Source organism: Lolium perenne, chromosome 3 (genome assembly GCF_019359855.2).
Source record: "Lolium perenne isolate Kyuss_39 chromosome 3, Kyuss_2.0, whole genome shotgun sequence".
In the NCBI taxonomy this organism is placed as follows: Eukaryota; Viridiplantae; Streptophyta; class Magnoliopsida; order Poales; family Poaceae; genus Lolium; species Lolium perenne.
The window spans coordinates 193,973,109-193,997,969 of record NC_067246.2 but is presented as its reverse complement, the minus strand read 5'-3'; positions in this window follow the sequence as shown (position 1 = coordinate 193,997,969).

The window sequence follows — 24,861 nt, the reverse complement described above, 5'->3', positions numbered from 1 at the left end:
GTTCTTGAAATTTCCATGTTTGAAACCCAAAACGACTTCTCTTCATGCTTGACTTCATAAGACAGAGTTTAGGGGTTAGGGGGTAGATACATGATTTGTCTAGTTTGCTTATGTCTAGACCTTGTTTATCAACTTTAATGCTTACTATATGACATAAGAAGACTATGTGCTTTTGTTTTTCATTTTTCTATTTTTTTGAATTTTATGCCCATATATTTGAATCTTTGTCAAATCCTAGGTTTGACCAGGATTTAAACAAGTTTAAAACATGAAAATGAAAAGGTAAGCCTGTATCCTTCTTAGTCACTCTAAAATGAAGCTTTTGGGAGGTTCTTGAAATTTCCATGTTTGAAACCCAAAACCACTTCTCTTCATGATTGACTTCATAAGACAGAGTTTAGGGTTAGGGGTAGATATATACATGATTTTCTGGTTTGAATATGTCTAGACCTTGTTTATCAACTTGAATGCTTACTATATGACATAAGAAAACTATGTGCTTTGGTTTTCATTTTTCTGATTTTTTATGCCCGTTTGAATCTTTTGGTCAAATCTTAGGTTTGACCAAGAATTAAACAAGTTTAAGACATGAAAATGAAAAGGGGACCATGCATCCTTCTTAATTAGTCACTCTAAAATGAATTTTGTAAGAGGTTTTTGAAATTTCCATGTTTGAAACCCAAAACCACTTCTCTTCATGCTGGACTTCATAAGACATAGTTTAGGGGTTAGGGGGTAGATACATGATTTGTCTAGGTTGAATATGTCTAAACCTTGTTTATCAACTTTAATGCTTGGTATATGACATAAGAAGACTATGTGCTTTGGTTTTTCATTTTTCTATTTTTTTGAATTTTATACCCATATATTTGAATCTTTGTGAAATCCTAGTTTTGACCAGGATTTAAACAAGTTTAGAACATGAAAATGAAAAGGTAAGCCTGGATCATCCTTCTTAGTCACACTCTAAAATGAAGCTTTTGGGAGGTTCTTGGAATTCCAATGTTTGAAACCCAAAACCACTTCTCTTCATGATTAACTTCATAAGACAGAGTTTAGGGTTAGGGGTAGATATATACATGCTTTTTCTGGTTTGAATATGTCTAGACCTTGTTTATCAACTTGAATGCTTACTATGTGACATAAGTAGACTATGTGCTTTGGTTTTCATTTTTCTATTTTTTATATTTTATACACATATATTTGAATCTTTGTGAAATCCTGGGTTTGACCAGGATTTAAACAAGTTTAGTACATGAAAATGAAAAAGGTAAGCCTGGATCCTTCTTAGTCACACTCTAAAATGAAGCTTTTGGGAGGTTCTTGAAATATCCATGTTTGAAACCCAAAACCACTTCTCTTCATGATTGACTTCATAAGACAGAGTTTAGGGTTATGGGTAGATATATACATGATTTTCTGGTTTGAATATGTCTAGACCTTGTTTATCAACTTGAATGCTTACTATATGACACAAGAAGACTATATGCTTTTGTTTTTCATTTTTCTGATTTTGTTTTTGAATTTTATGCCCGTTTGAATCTTTTGGTCAAATCTTAGGTTTGACCAAGATTTAAACATGTTTAAGACATGAAAATGAAAAGGGAAGCTTGCATCATTCTTAGTCACTCTAAAATGAATTTTTAAGAGGTTTTTGAAATTTCCATGTTGGAAACCCAAAACCACTTCTCTTCATGCTTGACTTCATAATACAGAGTTTAGGGGTTAAGGGGGAGATACATGATTTGTCTAGTTTGAATATGTCTAGACCTTGTTTATCAACTTTAATGCTTACTATATGACATAAGAAGACTATGTGCTTTCGTTTTTCATTTTTCTATTTTTTTTGTATTTTATACCCATATATTTGAATCTTTGTGAAATCCTAGGTTTGACTAGGATTTAAACAAGTTTAGAACATGAAAGTGAAAAGGTAAGCCTGGATCCTTCTTAGTCACACTCTAAAATGAAGCTTTTGGGAGGTTCTTGAAATTTCCATGTTTGAAACCCAAAACCACTTCTCTTCATAAGACAGAGTTTAGGGTTAGGGGTAGATATATACATGATTTTTCTTGTTTGAATATGTCTAGACCTTGTTTATCAACTTGAATGCTTACTATATGACATAAGAAGACTATATGCTTTTGTTTTTCATTTTTCTGATTTTTTTGAATTTTATGCCCGTTTGAATCTTTTGTTCAAATCTTAGGTTTGACCAAGATTTAAACAAGTTTAAGACAAGAAAATTAAAAGGGAAGCCTGCATCATATCCTTCTTAGTCACTCTAAAATGAATTTTTAAGAGGTTTTTGAAATTTCCATGTTTGAAACCCAAAACCACTTCTCTTCATGCTTGACTTCATAAGACAGAGTTTAGGGGTTAGGGGGTAGATACATGATTTATAAGACAGAGTTTAGGGTTAGGGGGTAGATACATGACTATGTACTTTGGTTTTTCATTTTTATGATTTTTTTTAATTTTCTGCCCATTTGAATCTTGGTCAAATCCTAGGTTTGACCAAGATTTAAACAAGTTTAAAACATGAAAATGAAAAGGTAAGCTTGGATCCTTCTTACTCACTCTAAAATGAAGCTTTTTGGGATGTTCTTGAAATTTCCATGTTTGAAACCCAAAACGACTTCTCTGTACTACAGTTTGTACATACTCTGAGATAATCTGGACCGTATTTTGCACCTATGTTTAATGGATCATATGTGCCTAGAAATGGCTCATATTAGAATAGTAGACTCATATTAGTGTTCTTGACATTCTGTAAAATTATCAGATTTTTCGAAGTTTATTTTTTTGGACAAAATTTTACCAATTTCTAGACAGAACAGAAAATGTCAGTCTTTTTATGCAAATCTGCATATAAATGGCTCAAATTAAAACAATATACTCGTTTCAGTGTTTTTGATTTCCTATAAAAAATAGATTTTCCTGAGAAGTTCTAATTTTTGCCAGAATTTGAAAATTTTGGATTTCTTGTGTGCCCGAAACACCCAAAAGTCGCTCCAAATCTGAACACAGGATTATTTTGGTCAATACGAAAGTATAAACTGAAATACGACTATTTATTGAACCGTTTTCATGTTGTATTGTTGAAAATGGCATAGAAGGGGGTATTGAGAATTGAGAGTGGCATAAACACAACTTCAGTTTTTGGAATGGCATAAACACAACTTGTGAACTGAGGAGTGGCATAGAACCAATTAATCCTAAAACCAATTAACCCCACCAAAAATGGGTGATGCATGTCTCCTTCACCAAAACAGCAATACCTGTCTGAAACAAGTACATGAACACAAGTACACCACCATAATAATAATACTAGGTGACTCAACGACTCAACATTGACTCGACTCAGACACAACTACTACATTGACACAAGTACTAATAAAATAAAGTAAGAGTACTAGTTTGTTTACATTTCCACAGGCCAATTTTACGAACAAAATTTCGAAAATTAACCTTCAGAAACTTGGAAGCTAGGTGACACAGCAGTCATCAAGGATTGCAGCTAGTGGTACACAGTGACCTGGTCAAGATCTACCTTGAGCCTGCTTGACGCTTCAGCTCGGAGTTGAGAGCCTTCTCCTGTGACAGCTCGGCCTCTAGTTTGTCCGTCCTAACCGTGAGGTTCAGGATCAGTCCGGCGAGTTTGTCCATGGTCTCCGCCTGGCCGAGGCTCCGCCGCTGGATCTCATTACTCGCAGTGAACGATTTCATGGCGATATCGTCGAGAATGCGAATCCGGATCTTCTCAGTGGCGAGCTCAGAATAAAGTCTCATGCACTCATCGGCGAGGGCGCTTCTGTCCGCCGTCTCGACGCAGAAATCGCCCATAACCATTTCTAAAATGGGCCCGATCTCGTAGCGGGGCTTCTATCAGATGGGGATGGAGCACAAAAATCAGAAGTGTACCCAGAGAAGTACCAAGAAAGAGAAAATGGGAATCCCAATTTGCACGAATGTCTATACCTCGCTGCTTTGAGAACTTGGCTCCGTGGAAGATGTTTCCGCAGGCAGGAGGGCTGCGGGAAAACTAAGGCCGCCCGACCTGAATATACGATTGAGAGAAGGTAAGAAAAGGAGGGGATGATAAGTTGTGAAAGACATAGAAAGATGCGCAAGAACGGAGGATCGCCTGAAGGTGGCAGTCGCGGGCTGCGACGCCCTTGAAGACTCTTGCGCAGAAGGCACTTCGACAGCAGCACAGGGACAGCATTGCTGGGATTCCCTCAGCTTCGCCGCAGCCGCACGAGCCCTTCTGTGGTGAGACTTGCTCCCGGTCATGGTGGCGAAGTAGTATTCCAAGAGGTAAACAAAGTGGTGAACTAAGGAAGACGGCAAGAGCAAAGGTTAGTCCTTAAATTTGGCCTCCCCGTCTCCTCGGCACCTCGCGAGTAGTAATACTTATCTGGTCAAAGAGCAAACTTCGAGGCAGAGACTTGGTGGGCCATTCATCTCCAACTATACTTCCTCCGATCCGAATGATACCAAATTTTTGAATGACAAATCACCCAAAACAGTATTCCAAGAGTATATGTAAGCTTTCATTTTGGAGTGACTACGAAGGATGCAGGCTTACCTTTTCATTTTCATGTTATAAACTTGTTTAAATATTGGTTAAACCTATGATTTGACCAAGATCAAATGGGCATAAAAATTTAGAAAAAATCAAAAAAATGAAAATCAAAGCACATAGTATTATTATGTCATATAGTAAGCATTCAAGTTGATAAACAAGGTCTAAACAACAAACCAGACAAATCATGTATCTACCCCCAACCCTAAACTCTGTCTTATGAAGTCAAGCATGAAGATAAGTGGTTTTGGGTTTCAAACATGGAAATTTCAAAAAACTCCCAAAAGCTTCTCATTTTAGAGTGACTAAGAAGGATTCATGCTCACCTTTTCATTTTCATGTTTTAAACTTGTTCAAATCTTGGTCAAACTTAGGATTTGACCAAGATTCAAATGGGCATAAAAATTGGGAGGAAGGGTATGAATTACAATTCAAAAAAAACAAGGTAACTTAAATACTTGGATGACTCATATTAGTGTTCTTGACATTCTGTAAAATTATCAGATTTTTCGAAGAAGTTTGATTTTTTGGACAAAATTTTACCAATTTCTAGACGTAACGAGAAAATTTCAGCCTTTTTATGCAAATCTGCACATAAATGGCTCAAATTAAAATAGTATACTCGTTTCAGTGTTTTTGATTTCCTATAAAAAAATTAGATTTTTCTGAGAAGTTCTAATTTTTGCCAGAATTTGAAAATTTTGGATTTCTTGTGTGCAGAAACACCCAAAAGTCGCTCCAAATCTGAACACAGGTTTATTTTGGTCAATACGAAAGTATAAACTGAAATACGACTATTTATTGAACCGTTTTCATGTTGTATTGTTGAAAATGGCATAGAAGGGGGTATTGAGAATTGAGAGTGGCATAAACACAACTTCAGTTTTTGGAATGGCATAAACACAACTTGTGAATTGAGGAGTGGCATAGAACCAATTAACCCTAGAACCAATTAACCCCACCAAAAATGGATGATGCATGTCTCCTTCACCAAAACAACAATACCTGTCTGAAACAAGTACATGAACACAAGTACACCACCATAATAATAATACTAGGTGACTCAACGACTCAACATTGACTCGACTCAGACACAACTTGATATAGTAAGCACTCAAGTTGATAAACAAAGTCTAGACATATTCAAACCAGAAAAATCATGTATCTACCCCTAACCCTAAACTTTGTCTTAATTATGAAGTCAAGCACGAAGAGAAGTCGTTTTGGGTTTCAAACATGGACATTTAAAAAACCCTCCCAAAAGCTTCATTGTGGTGTGACGTACTAAGAAGGATACATGCTTACATTTTCAACAACCCCTAAAAGCTTCATTATAGAGTGACTAAGAAGGATCCAGTCTGGCGGGCTTACCTTTTATTTTCTTGTTTTAATCGTGTTCAATTCTCGGTCAAACCTTGGATTTGACCATGATTCATTATGTGCTTCAAAATTCAAAAAATTATTTAAATATTAAAAACCAAATTAAAGCACATAGTGTTCTTATGTCATATAGTAAGCATTAAAGTTGATAAACAAGGTCTAGACACATATTCAAACAAGACAAATCATGTATCTATACCCCTAACCCCTAAACTCTATATTATGAAGTCAACAACATGAAGAGAAGTGGTTTTGGGTTTCAAACATGGAAATTTCAAAAACCTCCCAAAAGCTTCATTTTAGAGTGACTAATATATATAAGAAGGATCCATGCCTGCTTACCACCTTTTCATTTTCATATTTTAAACTTGTTTAAATCCGTGTCAAGTTAAACCAAGGATTTGACCAAAAGATTCAAATGGGCATAAAATTTAAAAAAAAATCAGAAAAATGAAAAACAAAAGCATATAGTCTTCTTATGTCATATACTAAGCATTCAAGTTGACAAACAAGGTTTGGACATGCATATTCAAACCTAGGCAAATCATGTATCTATCCCCTAGCCCCTAAACTATATCTTATGAAGTCAAGCATGAAGAGAAGTGGTTTTGGGTTTCAAACATGAAAATTTCAAGAACATCCCAAAAACTTCATTTTAGAGTGACTAAGAAGGATACAGGCTTCCCCTTTTCATTTTCATGTTTTATACTTGTTTAAATCTTGGTCAAACCTAGGATTTGACAAAGATTCAAATGTGCATCAAAATAAAAAATAAAAAAAATTAAAAACCAAAGCACATAGTTTTCTTATGTCATATAGTTAGCATTAAAGTTGATATAAACAAGGTCTAGATATATTCAAACAAGAAAAATCATGTATCTACCCCTAACCCTAAACTCTGTCTTATGTAGTCAAGCATGAAGAGAAGTGGTTTTGGGTTTCAAACTTGGAAATTTCAAGAACCCCCCAAAAGCTTCATTTTAGAGTGACTAAAGGATCCAGGTCGGGCTTACCTTTTATTTTCATGTTTTAAAATTGTTCAAATCTTGGTCAAACCGTACCTAGGATTTGATCAAGATTCAAAAATGGGCATAAAATTTCAAAAAAAATTGAAAAACCAAAGCATATAGCCTTCTTATGTCATATAGTACGTAAGCACTCAAGTTCATAAACAAGGTGTAGACATATTCAAACCAGAAAAATCATGTTTTTACCCCTAGCCCTAAACTTTGTCTTATGAAGTCAAGCACGAAGAGAAGTCGTTTTGGATTTCAAACATGGAAATTTCAAAAACCTTCCCAAAAGCTTCATTTTGGAGTGACTAATTAAGAAGGATACAGGCTTACCTTTTCATTTTCATGTTTTAAACTTGTTTAAATATTGGTTAAGCCTAGGATTTGACCAAGATCAAATGGGCATAAAAATTCAGAAAAAATCAAAAAAAATGAAAACCAAAGCACATAGTATTATTATGTCATATAGTAAGCATTCAAGTTGATAAACAAGGTCTGAACAACAAACTAGACAAATCATGTATCTACCCCCTAACCCTAAATTAACTCTGTCTTATGAAGTCAAGCATGAAGAGAAGTGGTTTTGGGTTTCAAACATGGAAATTTCAAAAAACTCCCAAAAGCTTCTCATTTTAGAGTGACTAAGAAGGATTCAGGCTTACCTTTTCATTTTCATGTTTTAAACTTGTTCAAATCTTGGTCAAACTTAGGATTTGACCAAGATTCAAATGGGCATAAAAATTGGGAGGAAGGGTATGAATTACAATTCAAAAAAACAAGGTAACTTAAATACTTGGATGCCCCAAAGATGTGTGGAAGCCCAAAACAATGGCAAAACATGTGCGCACGCTGCATCCAATTCAAGTAGAACACATAGTAGGCATCGATAGTTTGACCTAAATTTGAAATCAAAGAGAAGGTGGTTAGAAAAAATCAAAATTGGCAAAGCAAAGCATGAAATCATAAATTTGTGATGCACTATAGCTATGAAAAGTATCAAACAATGCATACCAAAATGATTTTTTAGAGGAATACTAGTTCAACTTATTTTAATTTTATATTAGTAGCCCAAAATCGAAGTAGTAGTTGGATATTTTTGAACTTGATCTGTAGTAGTGGGCAAAACCCTAGTTTAACCTATTTAATCATACATTCGTAGGTCGATTTTTCTACTTTTTTATTATTACTATGCAGCACATGTGTGTTTGCCCGTCGAGTGAAACTCGGAGGAAGAGGGATCACTCGGAAGGAGAGAAGAAGGGAGAGAATTATGGTGTCTCCCCTTTTTCGTGTGATGATGTTGACTTTTGTGCAGGGTTTGTCAGTGAGCAGGAGCGAGCGAGCGAGCGAGTCGAGCGAGGCCGAGAATGAGAGAGATTTGTTTTTTTTTGTGAGAGGGACAACCGAAGGATCCAGAAGGACCCACATACTTCCGATACGCATCCTGATGCGTCTTCTCTTGACAAAGAAAATGGCTGGGAGTTTGCGTACCTATTGCACGTGACTTGTGCTCACTGAAGTGTGGGACCTCACGCATGGACACCACACATAAGTGACAGACCTGTTGATGTAAAAACTCGGTTGATTATTATACTACTACATTTATACAAAGTTTCCTATGGATTCAAGGGTACGAAAGCCAAGTTAAATCATTTACATGACATTATTTTTTCCATGAAGCCAAGTTAACTCATTTATCAATTGGTACATTTTGGAGTGACTAAGAAGGATCCAGGCTTACTTTTTCATTTTCATGTGTTAAACATGTTTAAATCTTGGTCAAACCTATGACTTGACCAAGATTCAAATGGGCATAAAAATTCAAAAAAAATCATAAAAAAAGAAAAAACAAAAGCACGCCGTCTTCCTATGTCATATAGTAAGCATTCAAGGTGATAAACAAGGTCTGGCATATTCAAACCACAAAAATCATGTATCTACCCCTAACCCTAAACAAGGATCCAGGCTTACCCTTTTCATTTTCATGTTTTAAACTTGTTCAAATCTTGGTCAAACTTAGGATTTGACGAAGATTCAAATGGGCGTAAAAATACTTAGAAAAATCATGTACGTATCTACCCCAAACCCTAAACTCTATCTTACGAAGCCAAGCATGAAGAGAAGTGGTTTTGGGTTTCAAACATGGAAATTTCAAAAACCTCCCAAAAGCTTCATTTTAGAGTGACTAAGAAGGATCCATGCTTACCTTTTATTTTCATGTTTTAAACATGTTCAAATCTTGGTCAAACCGTACGTACCTAGGATTTGACCAAGATTCAAATGGGCATAAAAATTCAAAAAAAAATGAAAAACCAAAGCACATAGCCTAGCTTCTTATATATGCCATATAGTAAGCACTCAAGTTGATAAACAAAGTCTAGACATATTCAAACCAGAAAAATCATGTATCTACCCCTAACCCTAAACTTTGTCTTAATTATGAAGTCAAGCACGAAGAGAAGTCGTTTTGGGTTTCAAACATGGACATTTAAAAAACCCTCCCAAAAGCTTCATTGTGGTGTGACGTACTAAGAAGGATACATGCTTACATTTTCAACAACCCCCCTAAAATCTTCATTATAGAGTGACTAAGAAGGATCCAGTCTGGCGGCCTTACCTTTTATTTTCTTGTTTTAAACTTGTTCAAATCTCGGTCAAACCTAGGATTTGACCAAGATTCAAAATGTGCATCAAAATTCAAAAAAAAATTATAAAAATTAAAAACCAAATTAAAGCACATAGTGTTCTTATGTCATATAGTAAGCATTAAAGTTGATAAACAAGGTCTAGACACATATTCAAACAAGACAAATCATGTATCTATACCCCTAACCCCTAAACTCTATCTTATGAAGTCAACAACATGAAGAGAAGTGGTTTTGGGTTTCAAACATGGAAATTTCAAAAACCTCCCAAAAGCTTCATTTTAGAGTGACTAATATATATAAGAAGGATCCATGCCTGCTTACCACCTTTTCATTTTCATATTTTAAACTTGTTTAAATCCGTGTCAAATTAAACCAAGGATTTGACCAAAAGATTCAAATGGGCATAAAATTTTAAAAAAAAATCAGAAAAATGAAAAACAAAAGCATATAGTCTTCTTATGTCATATACTAAGCATTCAAGTTGATAAACAAGGTTTGGACATGCATATTCAAACCTAGGCAAATCATGTATCTATCCCCTAGCCCCTAAACTATATCTTATGAAGTCAAGCATGAAGAGAAGTGGTTTTGGGTTTCAAACATGAAAATTTCAAGAACATCCCAAAAACTTCATTTTAGAGTGACTAAGAAGGATACAGGCTTCCCCTTTTCATTTTCATGTTTTATACTTGTTTAAATCTTGGTCAAACCTAGGATTTGACAAAGATTCAAATGTGCATCAAAATAAAAAATCAGAAAAATTAAAAACCAAAGCACATAGTTTTCTTATGTCATATAGTTAGCATTAAAGTTGATATAAACAAGGTCAAGATATATTCAAACAAGAAAAATCATGTATCTACCCCTAACCCTAAACTCTGTCTTATGTAGTCAAGCATGAAGAGAAGTGGTTTTGGGTTTCAAACTTGGAAATTTCAAGAACCCCCCAAAAGCTTCATTTTAGAGTGACTAAAGGATCCAGGTCGGGCTTACCTTTTATTTTCATGTTTTTAAAATTGTTCAAATCTTGGTCAAACCGTACCTAGGATTTGATCAAGATTCAAAAATGGGCATAAAATTTCAAAAAAAAAAATGAAAAACCAAAGCATATAGCCTTCTTATGTCATATAGTACGTAAGCACTCAAGTTTATAAACAAGGTCTAGACATATTCAAACCAGAAAAATCATGTTTCTACCCCTAGCCCTAAACTTTGTCTTATGAAGTCAAGCACGAAGAGAAGTCGTTTTGGATTTCAAACATGGAAATTTCAAAAACCTTCCCAAAAGCTTCATTTTGGAGTGACTAATTAAGAAGGATACAGGCTTACCTTTTCATTTTCATGTTTTAAACTTGTTTAAATATTGGTTCAGCCTAGGATTTGACCAAGATCAAATGGGCATAAAAATTCAGAAAAAATCAAAAAAAAAAATGAAAACCAAAGCACATAGTATTATTATGTCATATAGTAAGCATTCAAGTTGATAAACAAGGTCTAAACAACAAACTAGACAAATCATGTATCTACCCCCTAACCCTAAATTAACTCTGTCTTATGAAGTCAAGCATGAAGAGAAGTGGTTTTGGGTTTCAAACATGGAAATTTCAAAAAACTCCCAAAAGCTTCTCATTTTAGAGTGACTAAGAAGGATTCAGGCTTACCTTTTCATTTTCATGTTTTAAACTTGTTCAAATCTTGGTCAAACTTAGGATTTGACCAAGATTCAAATGGGCATAAAAATTGGGAGGAAGGGTATGAATTACAATTCAAAAAAACAAGGTAACTTAAATACTTGGATGCCCCAAAGATGTGTGGAAGCCCAAAACAATGGCAAAACATGTGCGCACGCTGCATCCAATTCAAGTAGAACACACAGTAGGCATCGATAGTTTGACCTAAATTTGAAATCAAAGAGAAGGTGGTTAGAAAAAATCGAAATTGGCAAAGCAAAGCATGAAATCATAAATTTGTGATGCACTATAGCTATGAAAAGTATCAAACAATGCATACCAAAATGATTTTTTAGAGGAATACTAGTTCAACTTATTTTAATTTTATATTAGTAGCCCAAAATCGAAGTAGTAGTTGGATATTTTTGAACTTGATCTGTAGTAGTGGGCAAAACCCTAGTTTAACCTATTTAATCATAGATTCGTAGGTCGATTTTTCTACTTTTTTATTATTACTATGCAGCACATGTGTGTTTGCCCGTCGAGTGAAACTCGGAGGACGAGGGATCACTCGGAAGGAGAGAAGAAGGGAGAGAATTATGGTGTCTCCCCTTTTTCGTGTGATGATGTTGACTTTTGTGCAGGGTTTGTCAGTGAGCAGGAGCGAGCGAGCGAGCGAGTCGAGCGAGGCCGAGAATGAGAGAGATTTGTTTTTTTTTTGTGAGAGAGACAACCGAAGGATCCAGAAGGACCCACATACTTCCGATACGCATCCTGATGCGTCTTCTCTTGACAAAGAAAATGGCTGGGAGTTTGCGTACCTATTGCACGTGACTTGTGCTCACTGAAGTGTGGGACCTCACGCATGGGCACCACACGTAAGTGACAGACCTGTTGATGTAAAAACTCGGTTGATTATTATACTACTACATTTAAACAAAGTTTCCTATGGATTCAAGGGTACGAAAGCCAAGTTAAATCATTTACATGACATTATTTTTTCCATGAAGCCAAGTTAACTCATTTATCAATTGGTACATTTTGGAGTGACTAAGAAGGATCCAGGCTTACTTTTTCATTTTCATGTTTTAAACATGTTTAAATCTTGGTCAAACCTATGACTTGACCAAGATTCAAATGGGCATAAAAAATCAAAAAAAAAATCAAAAAAAAAGAAAAAACAAAAGCGCGCCGTCTTCCTATGTCATATAGTAAGCATTCAAGGTGATAAACAAGATCTGGCATATTCAAACCACAAAAATCATGTATCTACCCCCTAACCCTAAACAAGGATCCAGGCTTACCCTTTTCATTTTCATGTTTTAAACTTGTTCAAATCTTGATCAAACTTAGGATTTGACGAAGATTCAAATGGGCGTAAAAATACTTAGAAAAATCATGTACGTATCTACCCCAAACCCTAAACTCTATCTTACGAAGCCAAGCATGAAGAGAAGTGGTTTTGGGTTTCAAACATGGAAATTTCAAAAACCTCCCAAAAGCTTCATTTTAGAGTGACTAAGAAGGATCCATGCTTACCTTTTTCTTTCATGTTTTAAACATGTTCAAATCTTGGTCAAACCGTACGTACCTAGGATTTGACCAAGATTCAAATGGGCATAAAAATTCAAAAAAAAAGAAAACCAAAGCACATAGCCTAGCTTCTTATATATGCCATATAGTAAGCACTCAAGTTGATAAACAAAGTCTAGACATATTCAAACCAGAAAATCATGTATCTACCCCTAACCCTAAACTTCTTATATTTACTAATTGGAGGCACCATAAAAGGCGCCACGTTAATCCACATCATTCGAATAATTAAGACAGTTAGATCTAAAAATTTTGGTTATGATTAATCTAGAAAGTTGTGATTTATAGTGTATCATAAACGTTAACGTTGACACGTTACGATTGATAGTTATGATTTATAATGTACCACGGAAAAATCACGCTAACACGTTCGGTTGATTTCGGTTGCACCATACAAGCTTCCATGTTAATTGTGGGAGTAATCAACCCGATTCTGTCGGTAGCATATATCCTAATTCTTTCCGTTCAATGGCATTATAGTAGTCCATATCTCTCACGTCTCTCTTCTTTCCTTTGGCCTCATGTTTCTTCATGTTTACATCTAATTGATCAGACTCCAGATTCGTATATCTCTTGCTCCAGTAACTCCGGCGATGGAGCATGCCTGATCAAAAAAAGATGAAGCGTTGGGGTGGAGGTTAGTGAATTAAACATTCGTCATTTTTACAGGCTATGTGCTGAAGGTCAGATTATCCATGTAGTTGGCTTTTAAAACAGCGATCATGTTGAAACTCAAGATACAGGCACGGGTGTGTCGGCGTGGTCTATCCATCGGAACATAGTTGTGGAGGACATCGCCAACACACAACAATATAGCGACGGGTTTATCATCCGTTCATGGCAGCAGACCTTGGCACTGCTTGACCAGGATTTTGTCACAACTAATCTATCAAGAGACGCCAAGCCGTCAACGACGTACAAAGCTCAATGCTGCAGGGAGTCTAGCAATCCAGATTTGCAAAGCCACCAGCGATGTCTGAAGCTCGATGATGTGTGGCGTCTAGCCAACCAGGGATCAGGCGCTGAGACTAACGTCCGAAGCTTGATGCGGCAGGGCGTCTGGCCACCATGAGGGCCGCGTTTGAATTTCGAGTTCAGAATTCCATCTGATGCGTTGTTTATCAACATCAAGCATGGTTGCTACGTATTATCTACTCCCAAGTCTATAACGTATGCGTGCGAATATCATTATTTTCATAACGAGCCATACCTAACATCATCTTTATTTCGATGAATCAAGCCTATATACACAGGAACTTCCAAAGCATACATGTGGCTGTGTTGTACAAGGACTGCAACCTCGACTACGAGCAATTAATTCAGTGTTTACAGGAAATCAATGCCTGCTGCAAGAAGCATAATTTGGGAGGGGTGACGGAAGAGTTCGGTACAGAAAAGAAGATCGCTACATCTGCGTCGTTGTACAGTACATGCATCTCCTCTACATTATTTTTAACTAAGCTTCCATATGCATCATATCCGCCTCCGATCTCAATGTTTTTTCTAGGTAAATGCAGTATAGCATCATATCTGCCTCTGATGATCTCATCTCCATATTTTTTCTAGGTAAATGAAGTATATATTATTAAACCACACGTGTAGCATAAATTTGCTAAAGCGCTGAAGTATATCATCGCTTCCGTATGGAGCTGCGGCTACTTTTACCTATAGTACATCGGCACTTGGTCCAGAAATAGCGACATGTAGTCTCTGGTATGATAGCCTATACTGCATGCAGCTAACATATTTCAACGTAATTTGGCTCATTTCCTGATGTCCCTTGCATGCGCGCGTTATATCTACAAGCCGCCTATACGAATATTATTATATGGTTTTTTATTTAAGAAAATAGTGTTAATTAATTCAGGAACTCTTATTGATAAAAGTTACAACATTCCGTAGATATAGTATACAAGCGTCAGTTGAAACCAAAAAATATTTACGGGTATCACAATTATATAAAATTTAGTTAAATATTTAGATAAAAATTAATATTCGAAGTTGTATACAGGAGAACATTTCTGTGCAAGAAAAGTCACCTATATGAGAAGTTTGGACTATGCCATATTAATTTGCTCAGATTTATGTCAACATGTTGCAAAATAAACATTCACCATATTCTATGTGCTTATAATTTGTCTTTGTGGAAAATAAATGAAAGCACCACATTTTTTATAAAATAGGAGAAAATTACATAATTTTCTATTATAATTTTCATATTTATACTATTAATGTGCATCTAAAAAATACCTAGCACGTGCGGGTGCACGGGTTGAAGACTAGTTGTCTTAATTATGAAGTCAAGCACGAAGAGAAGTCGTTTTGGGTTTCAAACATGGACATTTAAAAAACCCTCCCAAAAGCTTCATTGTTGTGTGACGTACTAAGAAGGATACATGCTTACATTTTCAACAACCCCCCTAAAAGCTTCATTATAGAGTGACTAAGAAGGATCCAGTCTGGCGGGCTTACCTTTTATTTTCTTGTTTTAAACTTGTTCAAATCTCGGTCAAACCTAGGATTTGACCAAGATTCAAAATGTGCATCAAAATTCAAAAAAAAAAAAAAAAATTAAAAACCAAATTAAAGCACGAGAGTGGATTTTGTACACCCACGCATGGGTGTGGGTGTTTCCGTCACCGTTCATTGTGCTTTAAGATTTGGATAAAAAGAGGAGAGAGAAAGGAATCTTTCTATCTACCATGATGGGCACGAATCTCGAGGAATAAATGAACGGTGATAGAAACACCCACACCCATGCGTGGGTGTACAAAAGTATTTCCGTTAAAGCACATAGTGTTCTTATGTCATATAGTAATCATTAAAGTTGATAAACAAGGTCTAGACACATATTCAAACAAGACAAATCATGTATCTATACCCCTAACCCCTAAACTCTATCTTATGAAGTTAACAACATGAAGAGAAGTGGTTTTGGGTTTCAAACATGGAAATTTCAAAAACCTCCCAAAAGCTTCATTTTAGAGTGACTAATATATATAAGAAGGATCCATGCCTGCTTACCACATTTTCATTTTCATATTTTAAACTTGTTTAAATCCGTGTCAAATTAAACCAAGGATTTGACCAAAAGATTCAAATGGGCATAAAATTAAAAAAAAAACAGAAAAATGAAAAACAAAAGCATATAGTCTTCTTATGTCATATACTAAGCATTCAAGTTGATAAACAAGGTTTGGACATGCATATTCAAACCTAGGCAAATCATGTATCTATCCCCTAGCCCCTAAACTATATCTTATGAAGTCAAGCATGAAGAGAAGTGGTTTTGGGTTTCAAACATGAAAATTTCAAGAACATCCCAAAAACTTCATTTTAGAGTGACTAAGAAGGATACAGGCTTACCCTTTTCATTTTCATGTTTTATACTTGTTTAAATCTTGGTCAAACCTAGGATTTGACAAAGATTCAAATGTGCATCAAAATAAAAAATCAGAAAAATTAAAAACCAAAGCACATAGTTTTCTTATGTCATATAGTTAGCATTAAAGTTGATATAAACAAGGTCTAGATATATTCAAACAAGAAAAATCATGTATCTACCCCTAACCCTAAACTCTGTCTTATGTAGTCAAGCATGAAGAGAAGTGGTTTTGGGTTTCAAACTTGGAAATTTCAAGAACCCCCCAAAAGCTTCATTTTAGAGTGACTAAAGGATCCAGGTTGGGCTTACCTTTTATTTTCATGTTTTAAAATTGTTCAAATCTTGGTCAAACCGTACCTACGATTTGATCAAGATTCAAAAATGGGCATAAAATTTCAAAAAAAATGAAAAACCAAAGCATATAGCCTTCTTATGTCATATAGTACGTAAGCACTCAAGTTCATAAACAAGGTGTAGACATATTCAAACCAGAAAAATCATGTTTCTACCCCTAGCCCTAAACTTTGTCTTATGAAGTCAAGCACGAAGAGAAGTCGTTTTGGATTTCAAACATGGAAATTTCAAAAACCTTCCCAAAAGCTTCATTTTGGAGTGACTAATTAAGAAGGTTACAGGCTTACCTTTTCATTTTCATGTTTTAAACTTGTTTAAATATTGGTTAAGCCTAGGATATGACCAAGATCAAATGGGCATAAAAATTCAGAAAAAATCAAAAAAAAATGAAAACCAAAGCACATAGTATTATTATGTCATATAGTAAGCATTCAAGTTGATAAACAAGGTCTAAACAACAAACTAGACAAATCATGTATCTACCCCCTAACCCTAAATTAACTCTGTCTTATGAAGTCAAGCATGAAGAGAAGTGGTTTTGGGTTTCAAACATGGAAATTTCAAAAAACTCCCAAAAGCTTCTCATTTTAGAGTGACTAAGAAGGATTCAGGCTTACCTTTTCATTTTCATGTTTTAAACTTGTTCAAATCTTGGTCAAACTTAGGATTTGACCAAGATTCAAATGGGCATAAAAATTGGGAGGAAGGGTATGAATTACAATTCAAAAAAACAAGGTAACTTAAATACTTGGATGCCCCAAAGATGTGTGGAAGCCCAAAACAATGGCAAAACATGTGCGCACGCTGCATCCAATTCAAGTAGAACACATAGTAGGCATCGATAGTTTGACCTAAATTTGAAATCAAAGAGAAGGTGGTTAGAAAAAATCGAAATTGGCAAGGCAAAGCATGAAATCATAAATTTGTGATGCACTATAGCTATGAAAAGTATCAAACAATGCATACCAAAAATGATTTTTTAGAGGAATACTAGTTCAACTTATTTTAATTTTATATTAGTAGCCCAAAATCGAAGTAGTAGTTGGATATTTTTGAACTTGATCTGTAGTAGTGGGCAAAACCCTAGTTTAACATATTTAATCATAGATTCGTAGGTCGATTTTTCTATTTTTTTATTATTACTATGCAGCACATGTGTGTTTGCCCGTCGAGTGAAACTCGGAGGAAGAGGGATCACTCGGAAGGAGAGAAGAAGGGAGAGAATTATGGTGTCTCCCCTTTTTCGTGTGATGATGTTGACTTTTGTGCAGGGTTTGTCAGTGAGCAGGAGCGAGCGAGCGAGCGAGCGAGTCGAGCGAGGCCGAGAATGAGAGAGATTAGTTTTTTTTTTGTGAGAGGGACAACCGAAGAATTCAGAAGGACCCACATACTTCCGATACGCATCCTGATGCGTCTTCTCTTGACAAAGAAAATGGCTGGGAGTTTGCGTACCTATTGCACGTGACTTGTGCTCACTGAAGTGTGGGACCTCACGCATGGGCACCACACGTAAGTGACAGACCTGTTGATGTAAAAACTCGGTTGATTATTATACTACTACATTTATACAAAGTTTCCTATGGATTCAAGGGTACGAAAGCCAAGTTAAATCATTTACATGACATTATTTTTTCCATGAAGCCAAGTTAACTCATTTATCAATTGGTACATTTTGGAGTGACTAAGAAGGATCCATGCTTACTTTTTCATTTTCATGTTTTAAACATGTTTAAATCTTGGTCAAACCTATGACTTGACCAAGATTCAAATGGGCATAAAAATTCAAAAAAAATCAAAAAAAAAGAAAAAACAAAAGCACGCCGTCTTCCTATGTCATATAGTAAGCATTCAAGGTGATAAACAAGGTCTGGCATATTCAAACCACAAAAATCATGTATCTACCCCTAACCCTAAACAAGGATCCAGGCTTACCCTTTTCATTTTCATGTTTTAAACTTGTTCAAATCTTGGTCAAACTTAGGATTTGACGAAGATTCAAATGGGCGTAAAAATACTTAGAAAATCATGTACGTATCTACCCCAAACCCTAAACTCTATCTTACGAAGCCAAGCATGAAGAGAAGTGGTTTTGGGTTTCAAACATGGAAATTTCAAAAACCTCCCAAAAGCTTCATTTTAGAGTGACTAAGAAGGATCCATGCTTACCTTTTATTTTCATGTTTTAAACATGTTCAAATCTTGGTCAAACCGTACGTACCTAGGATTTGACCAAGATTCAAATGGGCATAAAAATTCAAAAAAAAAAATGAAAAACCAAAGCACATAGCCTAGCTTCTTATATATGCCATATAGTAAGCACTCAAGTTGATAAACAAAGTCTAGACATATTCAAACCAGAAAAATCATGTATCTACCCCTAACCCTAAACTTTGTCTTAATTATGAAGTCAAGCACGAAGAGAAGTCGTTTTGGGTTTCAAACATGGACATTTAAAAAACCCTCCCAAAAGCTTCATTGTGGTGTGACGTACTAAGAAGGATACATGCTTACATTTTCAACAACCACACTAAAAGCTTATTTATAGAGTTAGTAAGAAGGTTCCAGTCAAGCGGCCTTACCTTTTATTTTCTTGTTTTAAACTTGTTCAAATCTCGGTCAAACCTAGGATTTGACCAAGATTCAAAATGTGCATCAAAATTCAAAACAAATTATAAAAATTAAAAACCAAATTAAAGCACATAGTGTTCTTATGTCATATAGTAAGCATTAAAGTTGATAAACAAGGTCTAGACACATATTCAAACAAGACAAATCATGTATCTATACCCCTAACCCCTAAACTCTATCTTATGAAGTCAACAACATGAAGAGAAGTGGTTTTGGGTTTCAAACATGGAAATTTCAAAAACCTCCCAAAAGTTTCATTTTAGAGTGACTAATATATATAAGAAGGATCCATGCCTGCTTACCACCTTTTCATTTTCATATTTTAAACTTGTTTAAATCCGTGTCAAATTAAACCAAGGATTTGACCAAAAGATTCAAATAGGCATAAAATTTAAAAAAAATCAGAAAAATGAAAAACAAAAGCATATAGTCTTCTTATGTCATATACTAAGCATTCAAGTTGATAAACAAGGTTTGGACATGCATATTCAAACCTAGGCAAATCATGTATCTATCCCCTAGCCCCTAAACTATATCTTATGAAGTCAAGCATGAAGAGAAGTGGTTTTGGGTTTCAAACATGAAAATTTCAAGAACATCCCAAAAACTTCATTTTAGAGTGACTAAGAAGGATACAGGCTTCCACTTTTCATTTTCATGTTTTATACTTGTTTAAATCTTGGTCAAACCTAGGATTTGACAAAGATTCAAATGTGCATCAAAATAAAAAATCAGAAAAATTAAAAACCAAAGCACATAGTTTTCTTATGTCATATAGTTAGCATTAAAGTTGATATAAACAAGGTCTAGATATATTCAAACAAGAAAAATCATGTATATACCCCTAACCCTAAACTCTGTCTTATGTAGTCAAGCATGAAGAGAAGTGGTTTTGGGTTTCAAACTTGGAAATTTCAAGAACCCCCCAAAAGCTTCATTTTAGAGTGACTAAAGGATCCAGGTCGGGCTTACCTTTTATTTTCATGTTTTAAAATTGTTCAAATCTTGGTCAAACCGTACCTAGGATTTGATCAAGATTCAAATGGGCATAAAATTTCAAAAAAAATGAAAAACCAAAGCATATAGCCTTCTTATGTCTTATAGTAAGCACTCAAGTTGATAAACAAGGTCTAGACATATTCAAACCAGAAAAATCATGTTTCTACCCCTAGCCCTAAACTTTGTCTTATGAAGTCAAGCACGAAGAGAAGTCGTTTTGGATTTCAAACATGGAAATTTCAAAAACCTTCCCAAAAGCTTCATTTTGAAGTGACTAATTAAGAAGGATACAGGCTTACCTTTTCATTTTCATGTTTTAAACTTGTTTAAATATTGGTTAAGCCTAGGATTTGACCAAGATCAAATGGGCATAAAAATTCAGAAAAAATCAAAAAAAATGAAAACCAAAGCACATAGTATTATTATGTCATATAGTAAGCATTCAAGTTGATAAACAAGGTCTAAACAACAAACTAGACAAATCATGTATCTACCCCCTAACCCTAAATTAACTCTGTCTTATGAAGTCAAGCATGAAGAGAAGTGGTTTTGGGTTTCAAACATGGAAATTTCAAAAAACTCCCAAAAGCTTCTCATTTTAGAGTGACTAAGAAGGATTCAGGCTTACCTTTTCATTTTCATGTTTTAAACTTGTTCAAATCTTGGTCAAACTTAGGATTTGACAAAGATTCAAATGGGCATAAAAATTGGGAGGAAGGGTATGAATTACAATTCAAAAAAACAAGGTAACTTAAATACTTGGATGCCCCAAAGATGTGTGGAAGCCCAAAACAATGGCAAAACATGTGCGCACGCTGCATCCAATTCAAGTAGAACACATAGTAGGCATCGATAGTTTGACCTAAATTTGAAATCAAAGAGAAGGTGGTTAGAAAAAATCGAAATTGGCAAAGCAAAGCATGAAATCATAAATTTGTGATGCACTATAGCTATGAAAAGTATCAAACAATGCATACCAAAATGATTTTTTAGAGGAATACTAGTTCAACTTATTTTAATTTTATATTAGTAGCCCAAAATCGAAGTAGTAGTTGGATATTTTTGAACTTGATCTGTAGTAGTGGGCAAAACCCTAGTTTAACCTATTTAATCATAGATTCGTAGGTCGATTTTTCTACTTTTTTATTATTACTACGCAACACATGTGTGTTTGCCCGTCGAGTGAAACTCGGAGGAAGAGGGATCACTCGGAAGGAGAGAAGAAGGGAGAGAATTATGGTGTCTCCCCTTTTTCGTGTGATGATGTTGACTTTTGTGCAGGGTTTGTCAGTGAGCAGGAGCGAGCGAGCGAGCGAGTCGAGCGAGGCCGAGAATGAGAGAGATTTTTTTTGTGAGAGGGACAACCGAAGGATCCAGAAGGACCCACATACTTCCGATACGCATCCTGATGCGTCTTCTCTTGACAAAGAAAATGGCTGGGAGTTTGCGTACCTATTGCACGTGACTTGTGCTCACTGAAGTGTGGGACCTCACGCATGGGCACCACACGTAAGTGACAGACCTGTTGATGTAAAAACTCGGTTGATTATTATACTACTACATTTATACAAAGTTTCCTATGGATTCAAGGGTACGAAAGCCAAGTTAAATCATTTACATGACATTATTTTTTCCATGAAGCCAAGTTAACTCATTTATCAATTGGTACATTTTGGAGTGACTAAGAAGGATCCATGCTTACTTTTTCATTTTCATGTTTTAAACATGTTTAAATCTTGGTCAAACCTATGACTTGACCAAGATTCAAATGGGCATACAAATTCAAAAAAAAATCAAAAAAAAAGAAAAAACAAAAGCACGCCGTCTTCCTATGTCATATAGTAAGCATTCAAGGTGATAAACAAGGTCTGGCATATTCAAACCACAAAAATCATGTATCTACCCCCTAACCCTAAACAAGGATCCAGGCTTACCCTTTTCATTTTCATGTTTTAAACTTGTTCAAATCTTGGTGAAACTTAGGATTTGACGAAGATTCAAATGGGCGTAAAAATACTTAGAAAAATTATGTACGTATCTACCCCAAACCCTAAACTCTATCTTACGAAGCCAAGCATGAAGAGAAGTGGTTTTGGGTTTCAAACATGGAAATTTCAAAAACCTCCCAAAAGCTTCATTTTAGAGTGACTAAGAAGGATCCATGCTTACCTTTTATTTTCATGTTTTAAACATGTTCAAATCTTGGTCAAACCATACGTACCTAGGATTTGACCAAGATTCAAATGGGCATAAAAATTCAAAAAAAAAATGAAAAACCAAAGCACATAGCCTAGCTTCTTATATATGCCATATAGTAAGCACTCAAGTTGATAAACAAAGTCTAGACATATTCAAACCAGAAAAATCATGTATCTACCCCTAACCCTAAACTTTGTCTTAATTATGAAGTCAAGCACGAATAGAAGTCGTTTTGGGTTTCAAACATGGACATTTAAAAAACCCTCCCAAAAGCTTCATTGTGGTGTGACGTACTAAGAAGGATACATGCTTACATTTTCAACAACCCCCCTAAAAGCTTCATTATAGAGTGACTAAGAAGGATCCAGTCTAGCGGGCTTACCTTTTATTTTCTTGTTTTAAACTTGTTCAAATCTCGGTCAAACCTAGGATTTGACCAAGATTCAAAATGTGCATCAAAATTCAAAAAAATTTATAAAAATTAAAAACCAAATTAAAGCACATAGTGTTCTTATGTCATATAGTAAGCATTAAAGTTGATAAAAAAGGTCTAGACACATATTCAAACAAGAAAAATCATGTATCTATACCCCTAACCCCTAAACTCTATCTTATGAAGTCAACAACATGAAGAGAAGTGGTTTTGGGTTTCAAACATGGAAATTTCAAAAACCTCCCAAAAGCTTCATTTTAGAGTGACTAATATATATAAGAAGGATCCATGCCTACTTACCACCTTTTCATTTTCATATTTTAAACTTGTTTAAATCCGTGTCAAATTAAACCAAGGATTTGACCAAAAGATTCAAATGGGCATAAAATTTAAAAAAAATCAGAAAAATGAAAAACAAAAGCATATAGTCTTCTTATGTCATATATTAAGCATTCAAGTTGATAAACAAGGTTTGGACATGCATATTCAAACCTAGGCAAATCATGTATCTATCCCCTAGCCCCTAAACTATATCTTATGAAGTCAAGCATGAAGAGAAGTGGTTTTGGGTTTCAAACATGAAAATTTCAAGAACATCCCAAAAACTTCATTTTAGAGTGACTAAGGAGGATAGAGGCTTCCCCTTTTCATTTTCATGTTTTATACTTGTTTAAATCTTGGTCAAACCTAGGATTTGACAAAGATTCAAATGTGCATCAAAATAAAAAATCAGAAAAATTAAAAACCAAAGCACATAGTTTTCTTATGTCATATAGTTAGCATTAAAGTTGATATAAACAAGGTCTAGATATATTCAAACAAGAAAAATCATGTATCTACCCCTAACCCTAAACTCTATCTTATGTAGTCAAGCATGAAGAGAAGTGGTTTTGGGTTTCAAACTTGGAAATTTCAAGAACCCCCCAAAAGCTTCATTTTAGAGTGACTAAAGGATCCAGGTCGGGCTTACCTTTTATTTTCATGTTTTAAAATTGTTCAAATCTTGGTCAAACTGTACCTAGGATTTGATCAAGATTCAAAAATGGGCATAAAATTTCAAAAAAAATGAAAAACCAAAGCATATAGCATTCTTATTATCATATAGTACGTAAGCACTCAAGTTCATAAACAAGGTCTAGACATATTCAAACCAGAAAAATCATGTTTCTACCCCTAGCCCTAAACTTTGTCTTATGAAGTCAAGCACGAAGAGAAGTCGTTTTGGATTTCAAACATGGAAATTTCAAAAACCTTCCCAAAAGCTTCATTTTGGAGTGACTAATTAAGAAGGATACAGGCTTACCTTTTCATTTTCATGTTTTAAACTTGTTTAAATATTGGTTAAGCCTAGGATTTGACCAAGATCAAATGGGCATAAAAATTCAGAAAAAATCAAAAAAAATGAAAACCAAAGCACATAGTATTATTATGTCATATAGTAAGCATTCAAGTTGATAAACAAGGTCTAAACAACAAACTAGACAAATCATGTATCTACCCCCTAACCCTAAATTAACTCTGTCTTATGAAGTCAAGCATGAAGAGAAGTGGTTTTGGGTTTCAAACATGGAAATTTCAAAAAACTCCCAAAAGCTTCTCATTTTAGAGTGACTAAGAAGGATTCAGGCTTACCTTTTCATTTTCATGTTTTAAACTTGTTCAAATCTTGGTCAAACTTAGGATTTGACCAAGATTCAAATGGGCATAAAAATTGGGAGGAAGGGTATGAATTACAATTCAAAAAAACAAGGTAACTTAAATACTTGGATGCCCCAAAGATGTGTGGAAGCCCAAAACAATGGCAAAACATGTGCGCACGCTGCATCCAATTCAAGTAGAACACATAGTAGGCATCGATAGTTTGACCTAAATTTGAAATCAAAGAGAAGGTGGTTAGAAAAAATTGAAATTGGCAAAGCAAAGCATGAAATCATAAATTTGTGATGCACTATAGCTATGAAAAGTATCAAA